General features: G+C 56.4%; 1 protein-coding gene across 5 annotated transcripts in view; it reads right to left on the minus strand.

Annotated features, from left to right (window-relative positions):
- Positions 1-16438, minus strand: part of PIK3R5 (phosphoinositide-3-kinase regulatory subunit 5) — a 71047-nt gene extending 54609 nt beyond the window's left edge. The window contains exon 1 of one of the 5 annotated variants that reach the window (XM_045490396.1): positions 16061-16438. The gene's annotated coding sequence lies outside the window, so the exon portion shown is untranslated. Of the gene's footprint in view, positions 1-5910; positions 6025-15273; positions 15574-16060 lie in introns of those variants that run through there. The other 4 variants (XM_045490392.1, XM_045490393.1, XM_045490395.1 and 1 more) reach the window with 4 other exon arrangements.
- Positions 16439-17642: the final 1204 nt, after the last annotated feature.

Raw genomic sequence — 17642 nt, forward strand, 5'->3', positions numbered from 1 at the left:
CAGGGTTCATGGGTTCAAGCCCCGCATCGGGCTCTGTGCTGATGTCTCGGGACCCGGAACCTGCTTCAGATTCTGTGTCTCCCTCTCTCTGCCCCTCCTCCTGTTTGCCCTCTCTCTTTCAAAAATAAATAAACTTAAACTTAAAAAAAATAAAGACGGGGGGCGCCTGGGTGGCGCAGTCGGTTGAGCGTCCGACTTCAGCCAGGTCACGATCTCGAGGTCCGTGAGTTCGAGCCCCGCGTCAGGCTCTGGGCTGATGGCTCAGAGCCTGGAGCCTGTTTCTGATTCTGTGTCTCCCTCTCTCTCTGCCCCTCCCCCGTTCATGCTCTGTCTCTCTCTGTCCCAAAAATAAATAAAAGTTGAAAAAAAAAAATTTAAAAAAATAAAAAATAAAAAAAATAAAGACGGGCTCCTGGGTGGCTCAGTTAGTTAAGCATCCGACTTCTGCTCAGGTCATGATCTCACGGTTTGTGAGTTCGAGCCCCCCCCCGTCGGGCTCTGTGCTGACAGCTGGGAGCCTGGAGGCTGCTTCCCGTTCCGTGTCTTCCTCTCTCTCTGCCCCTCCCCCTGCTTTCCCTCTGTCTCTGTCTCTCTCTCTCAAAAATAAATAAACATTAAAAAAATTTTAAAGAGGATTCATTTAATCAACAGCAAGCACATTTGGGGGAGGGGGATCCAGAAATCTCCAGGAGCTCAGGGTCAGAGGGGAAGACGGGCTTCTGAGAGGTCACTATGCAAACAGCGGCAAAATCATCACTACCAACGACAAACACGAGACAGAGATCACTAGAAAAACAGGCAAAAGACCTGAATAAATCCTTCATGAAGGAGGCTCTCCAAATGGCCAATAAACACGAAAAGGTGCTCAACTAAAAAACAATTTTTTTAAACATTTTATTTATTTTTGAGAGACACAGCCTGAGCAGGGGAGGGTCAGAGAGAGAGAGGGAGACACAGAATCCGAAGCAGGCTCCTGGCTCCGAGCTGTCAGCACAGAGCCCGATGCGGGGCTCGAACCCACGAACCGCGAGATCGTGACCTGAGCCGAAGTCGGATGCTCAACTAACTGAGCCACCCAGGCGCCCCAGACGTGCTCAGTTTTGTTAGTCAGAAGGGAAATGCAAATTCAAACCACGACCCACCCACCAGGATGGCCCAAATGGAAAACACAGAAAACCCTGTTCGTGAGGACGTGAAGCACCTTGAACCCTCGCGACTGCAGGTGCGCTCGAGCGCAAACCCGTACGGTCGTTTTCCAAGTGGAAAACCGTTTGGCAGGACCCACTAAAGTGCAACCCGTGCGTGCCCCGCGACACAGCAATCCCACTCCCGGATGCACACTCGAAGGATGCGCACCTCAGAGTCCGGAGCAGCGCCTTTCACACTAGACCCTACCCAGTGAGTGAGGCGTCCCAGGGGAGGTGAAGAAGGGTAAGGCGCAACAAAAACCCGGAGGAGGAGGAAGGTCAACTAGCAGCACTTGCCCAAGAGGGTAACTCCACACCAGAATTTTCAGCCTTGGGATCCAGAAGATCCCACCAACAAGGGGGCGGGGGGGAGACCAGGGGAGAAAGGACCACCACCGAGGGAACAGGGTTCTGGAGTCAAATAGAGAGTTTGCTGCTTCAAACGAGCTGAAGATTGCAGATGCCGATAAATACATCTCAGAGTCATAAGGAAACCTGAGTCCGTCAAAGGCAACCGCGGCTAATCGCCTTTGAAGAACTGGAGACAATGAAAGACGGACATGGGAAAGATGGAGAGTGAGACAGACAGACCAAGGCAGAGACGGACGCTAGAAAAGGCCGTCCCAGTTTTAGAGACGAGCAAAGTCGTAGATTCTCGGAAGCCACAGTCTCTGAGCCGGGCAGCCCCCATGCCATCAAGGCAGTTTGGGGGTACTCAGGGAAGGACCCAGAGACCGCCAGGGGCTAGAATGGCTTCACGAACAGAAGACATGAAAACGCACAGAAGTGGCATATCTGGGTTTGAGCGAGTCCTGTGAGAGCCTCATGACAACGTGGAAAAGCACGAACTGCGGGTGACACAGACGGGTGGCTTCAGCTCTGGCTCCATAACTGTCCCCAAAAGGGCCTTGAGGGTCTTTATCTGCAGGGACGGCTCTCTTAAAATGCCAGAGAGCTCTGTCTTTGGCCCTTCAAAGCATGTCATTTTTTAAAGATTACTTTTTTAGGGGCACCTGGGTGGCTCAATGGGTTAAGCATCTGACTTCGGCTCAAGTCGTGACCTCACGGTCCGTGGGTTTGAGCCCCACGTCGGGCTCTGGGCCGACAGCCCAAAGCCTGGAGCCTGTTTCGGATTCTATGTCTCCCTCTCTCTCTGCCCCTCCCCCCCACTTGCTCTCCCAAGCAGGCTCTGCACTGTCAGCACAGAGCCTGACGCAGGGATCGATCTCCCAAACCATGAGATCACGACCTGAGCCGAAATCTAGGACGATCAACCAACTGAGCCACACAGGCGTCCCCAAAGCATGCCATTTTAAAAACTGCGGTGTAATGTGAATAGCATAAAATGTATCATTTTAATCATTTTAAAATACGCAGCTCAGTGGCATTAAGAATATTCACGTTGTCCCATAGCTGCTACCGCCTCCCGTCTCCAGATCTTTATCCTCCCGAGCTGAAGCTCCATACCCATGAAACAAACGCTCAGTCCTCATTCCCCTCTTCCTATTCCCCAGCCCCTGTAGTCCCTACCCTTCCTGCCGTCTCTATGAGTCTGATGACTCTAGGAACCTCATATACGTGGGATCATACTGGATGTGGCCCTTGTGACTGGCTCATTTCACTTAACATGAAGTCTTTAAGGTTCATTCTGTCGTGACATGTCAGAATTCTACTCCTTTTTCAGGCCAAATAATATTCCACTGCATGCATATGCCGCATTTCGTCTGCCCGTTCACCTATAGGTAGACATTATTGATTCACCTTTTGACACAGAATGCCATTTTTTACGAACGGTTTCCAACAGAGCTCAGAAGGCATGTGAGCCACACGACAGAAGGGATAAGGCACCTTTATGTGACAGTGTCGATTCAGAAAGATCTCAAACCGATGGAGTTCAAACACGGATGAGACTCCTGATTGTCCTCGTACAATTCTTTCTTCTATAATAACACGATGTTCAGAAATTTCAGATTACATTTCTCAGATTCTCTTGTTAGCCCAGCATGGCCATGCGGCTACATTCTGGCCCGTGGAATAGAAGTAAATGTTGATGAGTACAATTTCCGAGGCATGCCTTCTTTCTCCTTCCTCCTACTGCTAGCTGGAATGCAGATATGATGGCAATTGCCAGAGCAGCCATTTTGCACCCTGAGATGAGAGCCACATGTGGAGAGAGAAATAAACCCCTCTTATCTACACCACCGCCCTGTTGTGCTTCTCTGATACGACAACAGGCAAACCAATATCCTAACTGTTTCCATCAATACTGAGTTGTCGAAGAAGCAACGTTAGATTTTGGGAGTGGGGGGAGGGCTGTTACTGTTAGATACAGCTGGTAGGATTTTCCCCCAATTTGTGGAGCATGGTTTATGAACTGACCTGAAACGGAGACCGCAAAGCGTACCTCCAAATTCCCTTACAAGGAGACACATCAGAAAAGCTGAAGTCATCCTCCCAGAGAAGAGGTATACATCTTCTATATGGCGTGCCCGCCTCTGGGTACCCCACTTTGGGGGAGCGACAGCAGGGGCTGAATTCTTTAAATTAATTATCCAGACATTCTTCGGAGCAAACGGGGTTGGCCAGCTAGTACGGAAGCAATTCGAGTGGAGTGGGCACGGTTTTGATAAACGTTAGTAGAGATAATCTCTCGCTGGTTGCGTCGGCGGCAGAGTGCAAATGCAGTATGGGCATTACAAAACCGTCCCTCCCAAACCGTCTCATGAACAGCGATGTCTCCAAGGCAAAGCTATGAAGACAACAAAATGATCGGTGACCACCGGGGGTGGGGGGCAGGGGAAAGGGAGAGATAAACAAGAGCACAGAGGAATTCGAGAGCGTTCAAAATGCTCTGCGTAATATCATAATGATGGACGCAGGTCATCACACATTTGCCGAAAACTCACAGAATGTGCCACGCCAGCAGCGAACCCTAAGGTAAACTGTGCATCTGGGGCGGTGATGATATGTCAATACAGGTTCATCCTTGGTTAAAAATGTTCCATTCTGGCGGGTGGTGTTCAGACCGGGGGAGGCTATGCATGGGGTCGGGGGTATATGGGAAAACTCTGTACCTTCCTCCCAATTTTGCTGCAACCTTAAAATTGCTTTAAAGGAATTAAGTCTCTTTTGAGAGAGAGAGAGAGAGAGAGAGCAGGGAAGAGGGGCAGAGCAAGAGAGAGAATCCCAAGCAGGCTCCACACTCAATGTGGAGCCGGACCCGGGGCTCGATCCTGTGACCCCGGGATCATGCTCTAAGCCGAAACCAAGAGCCAGACGCTCAACCGCCTGAGCCGCCCAGGCGCCCCGTGAAGTCTTTACTAAAAATAATAATAATCGTGTTGCCATCTCCGTCCACTGAGCGGGTCGCAGGAGTGACAGTGGGAAGGAATCCCTTATCTGCAAACTCACTGAATGGGGAGGGGGAGGGGCAACACCCGAGGCAGACTGAACCGCGGCCCCCACCCCATCCCTTCCACACTCTCCATACGGGAGCGTTGATGGGGACCCAGCAGCACAGAGCCGTGGCCCAAGGAAGGGCGTTCTCCATGCCTCTCGGGACAGTGGCTGGACCGTCACAGCACGCGGCCTCGGGCAGGGGGCAGGGGGCAGGACGACAGGGGAATGGGGCACTGTTGGCCCCTCCTTCTTCATCCATGGCCTCCAGTACATGGCCATGCGGCCTTGAGGGCTCGCTTCCGACATTTCCCACGGGTCCCCCGGGTGCCGTGTTTTTCCACCTGACTCGGGTACCTTCTAGAAGCTCAAACGGCTCGCATGCCGTGGGCCTGAGCTCCTTAGCCTCACTAGTTCAGAAATGTGTGTCTAGATTCTAGATGCCACCCAAGGCTAGTCCGTCGCAACCCAAGCCCACCTCTGCCTCTCGACACTAGGAGGTTTGATAACCGACTTCTTTAAAGGCGTCTAGATTCCCCCCCCTCCTTTCACATCTTACGGCACCTTACACGCAAACAAACCGCCATCAGGGCACTCTGACCCACGGGCTCGTGTGTGGATGCCACGGCAAACAAACCGCTGTTAGGGCGGGCTTGTGCGTGGATGCCACGGGAGTCCTCTGCATCTGTGCCCTGTGGCTGGGCAGCTCGCGTCTTGCGACCTCTCTCTGATGGCTTCAGAGGGCCAGCTCACCACAGCAAAGAGCCTCGGGGTAAGAGAAGTCAGGTGGCGACGGTGAGCCCCACGCCTGGGTCACCCGCTTGCTGCGGAGGGGGAGCTACAGGATTCCCGTCCCCGGGGCCACCAGAGCCTGGGGCACTTTACCCGTCCGGACGGTGGTGTTGGGTCACAGAGATAGAAAGGGGCCCCCCAGGCTGGCGGGGGGTGTGGGGGGGACCCCAGGGCTGCCACAACTGTCTGAGGAGGCGGGAGGCCAGTGTCAGCCTCCTTGGCCCATTTTTCAGGTGGGCACAGAGAGGGCTCCACCTTGGATGAATCAGGACAGGAGGGTTCTGGCTCCTGGGGCGTCTTCCCCACTGCTCTCTCCTCCCCCCAGAAGGTCCCCATTCCTCTCCAAAGCATTACTCCCGCTCGAAGGGGAAAAAAGAAAAAAGGAAGAAAAAAAGACCCTCGTCCTTGCTTACCCTGACCTGTCACCCTGCTTGTGAGTGACAACAAGTGACAGAAGGGAGTCGCCCGTCACTCTGAAGGTTCCCATTAGGCTACCAAAGCCACATTCGTGAATATGCAAGTTAATAACGCTTACTGGTGATACCTTACTTTCTCCCAGTTTAAAAACTTGACTTCTCGGGGCGCCTGGGCGGCTCCGTCGGCTGAGCGTCCGACTTCGGCTCAGGCCATGATCTCGCGGTTCGTGAGTTCGAGCCCCGCGTTGGGCTTCCTGCCGCCAGCCTGTCAAGGCAGAGCCTGCTTTGGATCCACTGTGCCCCTCTCCGTGCCCCTCCCCTGCTTGCCCTCTCCCCAAAATAAAATGTTAAAAAAAACCCAAAACTTGACTTCTACACTTCCCTCGGCCTCCTCCAGGGTCAGCAGGGCCAGGCACCCTTGGGGATGTTTAAAGAATCCCCAGAAAAACTCCAGGCATCTCTCTGCCTCCCTCCCCGGGAAAGCAGGGCTCCGGATTGCCCCACAGCTGGCCGGACAGCCAGGACAGGCATCCCCTCTGCCTAGTAAACGTGTAAACATCATGTTGCAAACACACACTTACTTCCTCAGGCCCCTGTTGGGGGGGGGGGGGTGGCGGCTCCCCAGGGCCTCCCCACTGTCAGACTTACTTCTGACTGACCTGGAGGGTGAGCAGAGGGCTCCCAGGGGGTGGGGTCTGGGCATGCAGAGTTGGCCAGGGGCTCCTGGGGCCTGAAGGGGCCCAAAGGGAGACGCGTGCCTTGTCCCATAACAAAGACAAGGCCACAGGGGTTTTTTTTTTTTCCTTTTTAATGTGTTATTTATTTATTTATCTTTTTTTAAGACAGAGAGAGAGCATGAGTAGGGGAGAGGCGGAGAGAGAGGAAGAGCAGAAGGCAGGCCGTGGCCCGGAGGCCCACGGGCGGGCGTAAAAGGTGACGACAGCTGAGTGTCCTGGCACAGAGAACGCTGGGGAAGTGAGAGGGGCCAGCCGCACCATGGCACTAGCTGGAGAGCGGAGAACAGGAAGGTGGAGGGGGGGGGGGGGGCCCAGGGGTGGTGACTCCAAGGTTTCAAGTCTAGGAGTGTATTGTCACCAGAACCACGAATGGGGAAGTGTGTGGAGGAAGCCTGCTTTGTGGGCGAGGCGCTGGGCTCTGAACAGGGGCTGAGGTGGGAACAGAGCCAACGGCCGGCGTGGGCTTCGACACACAAAGGTGAGGGAGGTAAACGCGCCCGAGGGGTGGCCAGAAGGGGAGGCGCAGGCGGCGGAGAAAGAGATCCAGGTGAGCCTCTGTGGGGTCTGCGGGGGGACCGCCCAGCTTTGGGATTTGTCTCCTCAAGGCCACTGAACTTCTCAAGTTCAAATGACGTGCTCAGAACAACCAATCTGCCTCCGAGCCGTCGGGCACGGCCACCGTGATTTGGAGAACTGCAGACTTGGGAACGGAGCATCCTCGGTCTCCATTCTCACGGCAGTCGCGTCTACGTATGACACGTACTTCTCTTGAATGCTTCCCTGGACGGGGAACTCGTGACCACAAGGTCACCCGCTCCACGGTTGATGTGTTCTGAATTTGGCTTTGTTGCAATACATGCTACAGAGCCTCCAAAGAGAGACGTTGGGTAGGAGGGGAACGCTGGGTTTATCACTGCAAAGCCGCCAGTGACCTTGGAGGAAGCCAGCCTACGGAGGAGACTGGGTGGAGGGCGACAACACAGTGCCACTGTAGTCCAAAGGATGTGCAGCCGCTTGGAGTCCTGCCGTGAAATGGGCACCGTGACGAAGGGAGAACTCCCACGAGTCCAGTGTCGGAGGGCGGACTGGGGAAAACGCACAGGCTGTCGGAATCTCACAGCCCGTTTGATCCAGAAGGGAACAGGCTCAGACCCGTGGACAGAGGCCGGAACGGGGAGGGGTCATCTCCTCCCCCCACCCTGGGGTATGAACATCACGCCATAGTCCCCCGCCCCCCCCCCCCCGTGTTCTCCTAAGCACAATCACAGACCAAGGAAAACTCTTGACTTTTTGTCTTCTCAGAATGAAACTCCCAAGATGTCAGCACAGAAGTGAATGCAAAACTCACAGGCCTATGAAACACAGGCCCCGAAAAACCCCCCACACAAGGGGCCATCACTCCCCAGGCCAACCCGGAGACGGGGCGGGCTGGCCCCAAGAGCGGATCTGAGTCAGCCGCGCAAGAAGGTGATCCTCGCGCTGGGACCCGATGTGTGTATGTATGACACCGGGTGTCAGGAGAACTCCAGGAACACGAGATACCGCCAAAAGCTCAGGCTACAGCTTGGGATGTGGCCGAGGATCCCGGGCTCCCGCGGTGGCTCCGGGGTCTCCTACCATGGCAGGCTACACTCTCCTGACCACCGAAGCGCCCCTGCTCTGGGGGAAGAGCTGGGAGGCAGGGCTGTGGGGTTTGCGGAGGAACTGTCCAGCTTTGGGATTTGTCTACTCGAGGCCACTGAACTTCTTAAATTCAAATGACGTTCTCAGAACAACCAATCTGTCTACAACCCGTCGGACACGGCCACTGTGATTTGGAGAACTGCAGACTTGGGAACGGAGCATCCTTGGTCTCCATTCTCACGGCAATCGCGTCTACGTATGACATGTATTTCCCTTGAATGCTTCCCCTGATGGGGAACTCATTATCACAAGACCACCTGTTCCATGGTTGGTATGTTCTGAATTTGTCCAAGATCTTCCTTGTCACAAGCTGAGGTCTCCTGAGGTCCCTCTTTCTCCTTCCTGGAGTATGACACCCCCCCCCCCCCGCCCCGAGCAGGTAGTCTCCACCTTCTCCAAAAAACACCGCCCTCCAAACATCTGAAGATAGACATTACTTCTCCCTTGTGTCTTCTTCTTGGAGGAAAACCTCCGGGCTTCTTTTCTCATTTTGTATTACGTCATCACCACCTCTGGTGACCTTTCTCTGTGTGTGAATTCGTTATATCAGCATCCTCGCCGGACCAGAGCAGCTCCGTGTGGAAACAGGCCATCCCGTAGCCAAAGGGCACAGAAAGCAAGGACTCATGGGAGTTAGTGGTGGCCTGGCGGAGGCCAAGAATCAAAGATGGCTCCCAGGCTCCAGCTGGGGACACTGAGGCAGCAGGTCTATGCCTGGAAGGCTGGGGAAGGGACAAGAGGGGAGGAAGGCCTGGGGGCCGGGAAGCCAGGAATGAGCAGCAGAGGAACTAAAAACCAGAGCCTTTCTCCCGACTTTCCGGGAGCAGATCACTTCCTTGCTCTCCCTGGGGGTCCCAGGGTGCAGGAGAAGACGAAACGCCTCCAGGGTATCGCCAGCGCGCTAAAACCCCGACAACAGCAGGACAGCAAAGGAAAGTGCAGGCCAGCCTTACTTGCGAGTATGGATGCAAAAAATCCAAAAGAGAATCCTGGCAGGTCAGACCTAGCACTGTATTAAAAGAAAAACCACCTTGGCCAACTGGAGTTCGTTCCAGAAGTGCAGGGAGGGCTCAAGCTAAGGATATGATGCATCAAGGAAATCTAAGGCCAGGCAAAAGGATACAAGGAAATCCTGGGAGATGCTTAAAGAAGTATTTGGCAGGGGTGCGTGGGTGGCTCAGTCATTAAGCATCCGACTTCGGCTCAGGTCATGACCTCACGGTTCGTGGGTTCGAGCCCCACGTCGGGCTCTGCGCTGACCGCTCAGAGCCTGGAGCCTGCTTCGGAGTCTGTGTCTCCCTCTCTCTCTGCCTCTCCCTCACTTGGACTCTCTCTCTCTCTCTCTCTCAAAAATGAATCAACTTTAAAAAAAATTTAAAAAGAGAAGTATTTGGCAGACGTAACTTCCATTCATGCTTTTAAAAATCCTTAGCAAAATGAGGAACCGGAGAAAACCCCCTTCCCACGTGGCACTTACTTGATGGGGACCACGTATCACAGAGACCAAGCCCCCAGCTCATTCCAGCCCTTGGAAGCTCGAGACGCTGGGAGCATCTGTGGTAACGAAACAGCCGTGGAGGGAACAGCAGAGCTTCTTAAAAGGACACCATGAGCAAAAGTAATACTTTTGCTCGCAGATGGTCTTGAATTTCATCGTCTCGAAGGTGGCTTGAATTCAAGACTTGATGAGACATTCAGAAAGTGATACGCATGGCTGGGGCTCAGTGAACGGTCAGGGAGCTCACCCTCCCACCCCCCACCCTGCACGGGCCACCTTGACACCTCACCAGTGAGTCACCGGTGACCTCCCGTGCAGTTTGCAAGTTTCAATCATCGGTCACCCCTCCCCCACGGCTGACTCCCCGTGTGCAGCGATGCTGGGGGGTTACCCTAAGAAATCGGTGGAAAGAAAGTCCTGTTTTTGAGAACAGGGGTGAATACCCTGGCTTTGCTGGTGAACTACAGAGCTCTGAGAACACCCTGACCTTTTACGCAGAACTCTGGAAGAGAGGGGGAGAGAAACCGTGTGTGTGTGTGTGTGTGAGTGTGAGTGACAATTCTCCTGCCAAGGGTCAAAACGACCAAGCCCAGACCCCAAACGCCTGTGCAGGCTTCGTGGTTCCGGGAAGATGAGTTTGGATGGGGAAGAAGGGTGCGGAGAGTGAACGGACGGCAGACAATCAGGGGTTCCTAACCCTGTAAGTGAGCAGGTTTGGAGAGGGGCGGAGCGGAGGCCCGGCGGACAGCGCGCTTGTTTTCCAAGCGTGGAGGCTTCCTCTGCCGCGGATGCAGAGGACTCTTGCAGGAGCCCCCGGGGACATCCGCGAAGCATGCTCCCCGCTGATGACCGGTGCCCAAGGAAAAGGGAAGCGCCAGTAATAGAACTGATGGCCTTCACGTCCTTGAGCCGGACTCGGAGTCTGGGGTGGGGGCAAGGGAGGAAGAGATAGGGCTGAGGGCTTGAGGCCCTGGTCTACGCCAGACCTTGGGTGGGGTGCCTGACAGTAGGTGCCTCACCGATGCCCCCAGGAGAGGAGCCCCCGCAGCCCTCAGGACGGTTAAAAGGAACGCCTGCAGGGCTCAGTCGGTTAAGCGTCCAACTTCAGCTCAGGTCACGATCTCGCGGTCTGTGAGTTCAAGCCCCGCGTCGGGCTCTGGGCTGATGTCTCGGAGCCTGGAGCCTGCTTCGGATTCTGTGCCTCCCTCTCTCTCTGCCTCTCCCCCACTTGCGCTCTGTCTCTCTCTCAAAAATAAATAAAATGTAGGGGCGCCTGGGTGGCGCAGTCAGTTAAGCGTCCGACTTCAGCCAGGTCACGATCTCGCGGTCCGTGAGTTCGAGCCCCGCGTCGGGCTCTGGGCTGATGGCTCAGAGCCTGGAGCCTGTTTCCGATTCTGTGTCTCCCTCTCTTGCTGCCCCTCCCCCGTTCATGCTCTGTCTCTCTCTGTCCCAAAAATAAATAAACGCTGAAAAAAAAAAATTAAAAAATAAATAAATAAATAAATAAAATGTAAAAAAAAAAAAAAAAAAAAAAAAAGGAACACCCAAGAGGATGCACCCAGGAGCGCTCAGCATGCATCCGCTAACATTAGGTACTACTGTTCTCAGCATCCCTCTTTCCATCTTGTATCTCTCAAGTGTCAACGAGAAAATGACATCGTTAGGGAAACCTTGCCTTCACCCCCCAAATGCGTGGATCAACCTTTATGTAATCTCACAGCCCCCCCCCCGCCCCCATTCTCACGATTGCAATTACACAATGTGTGTGTCTAGTGTCTTGCCCGCCAGACTAATTTCACAAGCGCAAGAACATTGTGTTGTTCAGGGGTCCCCAGAGCCCGGAGCTTTGCCACAGCCGTGTCCATTTATCCAGAAGGCACTGGACTGAAAAGCCCCATCATCCAGAGCCCCACCGCCGGTCTGGAGGCCCTGTGGTTGGACACGGTTCATGCCCCAAAAGTCACGCCCTAGAGGGTATGAACTTCACACCCACAAGCACATCCAAGCTGCCACTGGGGCCTGATCATCTCAGAGAGTCAGCCCAGCCCTGGCACGTTCTAGCGGCGTGGCTGTGGTCCTCCGTGTCCGCATCCGTAACGTTCGGATCGTAGTTTTTGCTACCTCGGAGTGCGGCCGTCCGTGAAGGACCAAAGAACGTGAAATACTCAGTCCAGCGCCCAACACTGCGAACGTACAGCGGAAGGAGACAGGAGCAGAGAGCAAGATGAGCGAGAAGGGGCAGACACGTTGTCCCGAGCAGAGCCAAGGTACGAAAGGGAGTGGCAGGTAGAACCAGCTGACGATTCCCAGGAAATCATCTGACACTGGGAGGACACGCACGGACCGACCCAAGGTCACATGCCTAGCAGTGGAGGAGGAGGCGGGCAGACATAAGGCCAGTCGACTCCATGGGGGGCAGGTCAGGAGCCACCCTCGGCCCTCACACCCCAGCCCTGCCCCCAACAAAGAAACCACACAGAGTCATTTGCCTAGGTCAATAACAGCGCTGACGAGACTCGGGAGGACATGAAAATGAAAAGCACACCCCACCCTCCTGCCCCCCTACACCCTCTGGCCAGCGGGCAACTCCCACTGTCGGGTGTGCGTGGATTTCTTGCCTGTGACACCCTGGGGAGTGAGTTCCACGGTGACAGCTGAACAGCCACGCTGAGCACAGGGGGCTCAGGCGAGCCAGCCCATGAGCTACTGGTCAGACCCCGTGGGCCAGAGTGGTCACTGCTCCGTCAGGAGCGCGCCCGAGGTGCGGGAGGGGGGGACTGGAGGTGGGGCCGGTGCCGCGGGGCGAGGCGGGGGTTGGGAAAGTCTTCCAGGATGATGAGGTCTGAACGCGGAGGGGGAGGAGTCATAGTCCACTGGGCAGTAGAGGAAGCAAAGAAGGGTAACGTGGTGAGAAGGACTAGCACGTGCAAAGGTACAGAGGCCTGCCTGAGCTTCAGGACATAAAGCGGCAGGGTGGGCCAGAGCTGGCTGGTGGGAGGCCTGGCTACCATGCCAAGTGGTATCAGCCTTCTCCGAGGGGTGTGGGGGAGGGGGCAACGGCCGCTCTGAAGGGTTCGCAGTTAAAAATCTTGCTCAGGTTCGTTGCCTTACGTGACCATGGCCGCAGGAGAAAGTCTGGGCCGGGAGCCGGGGAAGGCCGGAGGCTGGGGTCTCCCACTGAGGCCAAACTCTAGAGCCCAAAGCCTAGAACCCCAACTGGTAGACCCACCAGACCCAAGAAGGGCCCAGCGTCTGCTCGGTGTCACCACCAGTCACCCCCTGCTTCCGATTCCTCAGCCCCCACCCTCCTCCTGGGTGCACTTGTCACAGCTGTGTCTCGCTTATCCAGAAGGCACTAGACTGAAAAGCCCCATCATCCAGAGCCCCACCCCCAGTCTGGAGGCCCTGTGGTTGGCCACAGTTCATGCCCCAAAAGTCACGCCCTAGAGGGCACGAACTTCACACCCACAAGCACATCCCAGCTGCCACTGGGGCCTGGTCATCTCAGAGAGTCAGCCCAGCCCTGGCACGTTCTAGCAGCGTGGCCGTGGTCCTCCGTGTCCGCATCCGTAACGTTCGGATCGTAGTTTTTGCTACCTCGGAGTGCGGCCGTGAAGGACCAAAGAACGTGAAATACTCAGTCCAGCGCCCAACACTGCGAACGTACAGCGGAAGGAGACAGGAGCAGAGAGCAAGATGAACGAGAAGGGGCAGACACGTTGTCCCGAGCAGAGCCAAGGTACGAAAGGGAGTGGCAGGTAGAACGAGCTGATGATTCCTAAGACGTTATTACGTAGCGTTCGATGTACTATATGTATGAAAGCGAGCCACACAAGTGACAAGGATTTCCTCTACAGGTGGGTACAGTGAAAAGTTTTGGTGTCCATGAGGTCAAGCTACTGGAAAAATCCACGCAGATTCACTCAGGGGAATGACATAATTCTGTGCGTACCTGGGTATTTCTACAGCATTCCCCCAACCCAAATCTGTAAAACGTACATTGCATTTAACAAGATCTAAGATGACTTCAACGGGTTTTTTAAATAATGATAATAATAATAATAATAATTATTATTATTATTATTATTATTTAGAGAGAGCACAACAGGAGAGAGGGGCAGAGGGAGAGAGAGAAAGAATCCCAAGCAGACTCCACACTCAGTGCGGAGCCCGACACGGGGCTCGATCCCACCACCCCGGGATCATGACCTGAGCCGAAATCAAGAGTTGGACGCTCAACCGACCGAGCCACCCAGGCGCCCCTAAGATGCCCTCAATCGTAAGGTGAGCTGTTATTTTGCGTGCCACTAAGAAAGAAATATTGCTGTCGGCTATGATGGTACGATGCCATAGAAGGTAAGACGGATGTTGATTTCCAAGCTGTTAAAACGTGAACATATATAGTTACGTCTTCAAATCAACGGGATATCCTCATAGGTCATATATGTTTGCTGTGGGGATGTCTCACCTGCAGAAATCAAGTGCAACGTCTCCTTTGCTCCCTTGCACACATCTATACCAGAGGCTCAAAAAGCAAACTGACCACCTCTCTCCCCCCCCCACCCCGAGTGACGGCTCATCACCATCTTGCCCCTCCAGAAGCTTCCTCTCTTAAGGAGCTGATCCAGAGGCTTTCAGCCCACCCACAGCTGAGCCAAACAAGACTTCTGGTTCACAGGGATCCGGCTGGGGTGAGCCTCTTGGAACGAGGGCAGAGTCAGAAAGGCTCAAATACTCAGCTGAGCCCAAGCTGGGGCCCCCAGGCCGTCCAGGCCACGCTGGCTCTCCTCCTCCGACACTCCTCAGCCAGGAGGCCCACGATCCATGTGTGGTCTTAGCATCGTTACCCCTCCAGGACCCCCAAACATGCTTTTCATGCAGTCCCCCCACTCGGCTTCCCCTGATTATTCTTGAAAGAGACAACCAGAGCTGCACGGGAGGGAGGAAGGAGAGGCAGAGATGGGGCGAGAGCATGACCACGCCTCACTTAAGCTGGAGGTCAGGGGGGAGGGGGTGTCTTAAGACCCCATAGTCCTGGCGGCTTATGCTCCAAAAAGCAAGGAACGGTATCCTGAAGCAGGAAGAGAGAGCCTGATTATCTGAAACCTTCTTGTTTTGTCTTCCTGGACCCACACGGCGGCGGGGCAGGCTGGGGAAGGAGGTAAGCCTCTGATCCCCACGCTCGTTGCTGCAGATAAATACCCAGGAAGCAGCTTCCGTGCACGGCTACTCTCCTCACGCTTTTCTCATCTATTTCCCCCCAGCCCCGTGAGGTCGCTATTAGAGCCCATTTTAGAGACAGGACAACCAGTCTGGGAGAGGGGTGGTAAGATACTCCGGGTCGCACAGCAGGGCCTGGCCGGCAACTCAGGTCTCCCTTCCACATCACACGGGGCTCTCAAGCAATGGCTCCAGCGGCATCCTTCAAGGAGCTTGCTCAAATTTTAGAAAAAGACAGATTCCAGACCTGCCCCCAGCGGACCCCCCCCCCCCCGCCCCCCAAAGCTGGGGCTGGGGCCTGGGGCAGGTGTGCTTTAATAAGTTCTGGGAACCCGGGCCCTTACCAGGTGGTCTAGGCCAGGAGCAAGGGGGCAGATCAGAAGTTGCAGCGACGAGCGGAGGGAGGAAGCGAAGGGCAGCCCAGAAGGGGCCTTCCGGGCCCGGCCGACCTGGCCTACTTTTAGCCCTCATTTCGCCAAACCTCCTCTCGGCGCAGAGGCTTGTTAAACTCTTCATACCACATCCTGCTGCTTTCAACTCGCCTTCCTTCTTCCCTCCGAACCATCTCCTTCCTCCTCCTGACCCGAACCTCTTGCCGATGTACCCGGAGCCCCGGGATGGGCCAGCGCGCGCGCGCACGCGCACACACACCTGCACGCACGCACCCGCGGAGCCACGCACGGACACCCGGGTGTAAACACCGCTCGAGCCACCGCGCCGACGGGCGGTGCTCTAGGAGAGCGGCCGGCGCCCGGGCACCTCCGCGACCCCCCGGGACCTGACGGCGGTGCCCGCATTCACCGCAACAGTCCCCAGGCGGGGAGGCGCGCGGGCTCCGCGACCGCCTCCTCGCGCCGGCCCGCGACGGAGGCAGGAGGCCGCGGCCACACGCACCGCCCCGGCCTTCCGCAGTGGCTACCCGGCGGACGCACCCCACCCCGGGACGCCCCTTCTGTCTCCGGGATTACCGGGGCGGCAGGTGCGCGGACCCCGTGCCCACGGAGAGACACCCCGACTGCCCAGCCCGCCCGCCGCCGCCGCCGCCGCCGCCGCCGCGGTCGGAGCGCACGGCTCCCCGACGGTGCGCGGGCCGCCCCCTCTCGCGCCTTCGCCGCCCGGCCGGTCACGCACCTGCAGTCCCCGCCGGGCGCCGAGCCCCTCTCCAGCGGCGACTCCCCGCGGCTCGCGTGCGGTCGGGACCACGGCGCCGGGCAGCAGCCGCGCGGCGAGTCCCAGCATCAGCCCCAGCAGCGCTCCGACGGCGGGGCGGGCCGGGGGCGGGGCCACTCCGGGGGGGGCGGGGCGGGGCGCCCAGCCGGCCTCTAGCGCCCCCTGGCGGCCGGGCGGGCGAGGGGCCGGCGGGCCCCCGCAGCCTGAGTCCCCCTCCTGACCCCGCGCAGCGCGCAGGAGCCGCGGTGCCAGCGACGCGCGCGTCTGCCCTGGAAGGGACGGGCCCCGCGGGCGGGCGGCCACGGCCGGAGGGGCACCCCCGAGGGCCCGCGATCCCCCGGGAGGCAGGTGCGGCCGGTCCCGGGGAGCGGAAGCGGGCCTCGGCCCTGCAGGAGGGGTGGGCGGAGCAGGAGGGGAGGGCTTGGGGTGGGGGCTTCGGGGAAGGAGGAGAAAAGGGAAGCTCCGAAGAGCTGCTTCCTTCTCTCGCTGCGACCCAGCGCCCCACTTCCTCCTGCTACTTCTATTTTCTCTGGGTGCTCTTAACCTTTAAAATGCCTGCGCCCCTGGTGCGCAGACGGGCGCCCGGACCCTCCCCCCCGGGCCTCCCCCTCTTCTGCGAGAAGGCAGGCTTTCTGCCCCGCACCTCCAGTCTCCGGGCTGACCTCCCACCCCCTTTCCTTCGCCAGTGGCTGTCACTTCGGCCATTTCTCAGCCCATGAAGTGGGGAGGGGTCGTCTCCAGAGTCAAGGCCCTCTTTTTGCCTCCTCCCTTTTCCCCCTAGACGACGCTGGCAGGAAAAACGCATCGCGGAATCCCGGGAGTCACTGCACTGCCCCGTGCCTCAGTTTCCCCACTTACAAAATGAGGGTAAGAACGTTGGCTACGGTGCAGGCCGTCCTGGCGAGGAAAGAATGAGCCCTTCGTTTCGGAATTAACAAAGGGCAAGGCTGAAATTCCCACTTCCACTATTGAATGGGACTCTGTGTCACAATAGCTGTTAAAGGCGTTTGAAATTGGCCACAAGCTCGTACGTTGCTGTTGGTCCAAAGCCACAACCCTACCTGAGGCTTTGAGAGACGCGAACACACCAATGACTTTTCTTTTCCTGACTCCCTAAATACCAAGAAAAAGCAACTTCCCCAAAGACATAGAAACAGAAAGTACCCTGGGGCGAACACGGAGGTCGGGTTCCAGAAAGGCGCTCAGAACCTGTCTGGTAGTTCTATGTCTCATTCTCCATCCCAACCCCCTCATACCACCTAGTCTCTCTCTCTCTCTCTCTCTCTCTCTCTCTCTCTCTCTCTCTCTCTCACGCACACACACACACACACACACACAGGAACCAGAACCAGGAAAGACAGGACATGCTTGGAGTCATATGACTTGATAAAGGTGGACGAGGACTCTGGTTTCCCCAATCCCTGCTTTTTCCCCACCACCAAACAGGAGAAGGGGGAATATGGAGACAACCCAGAGGTGGCCAGGTGGGGGGGGGGGGTGCAGAATGGCTTGGAACTGCTCTGGAATCAGGAACCGAGTAGTA

This window comes from Leopardus geoffroyi, chromosome E1 (assembly GCF_018350155.1).
Source record: "Leopardus geoffroyi isolate Oge1 chromosome E1, O.geoffroyi_Oge1_pat1.0, whole genome shotgun sequence".
Lineage (NCBI taxonomy): Eukaryota > Metazoa > Chordata > Mammalia > Carnivora > Felidae > Leopardus > Leopardus geoffroyi.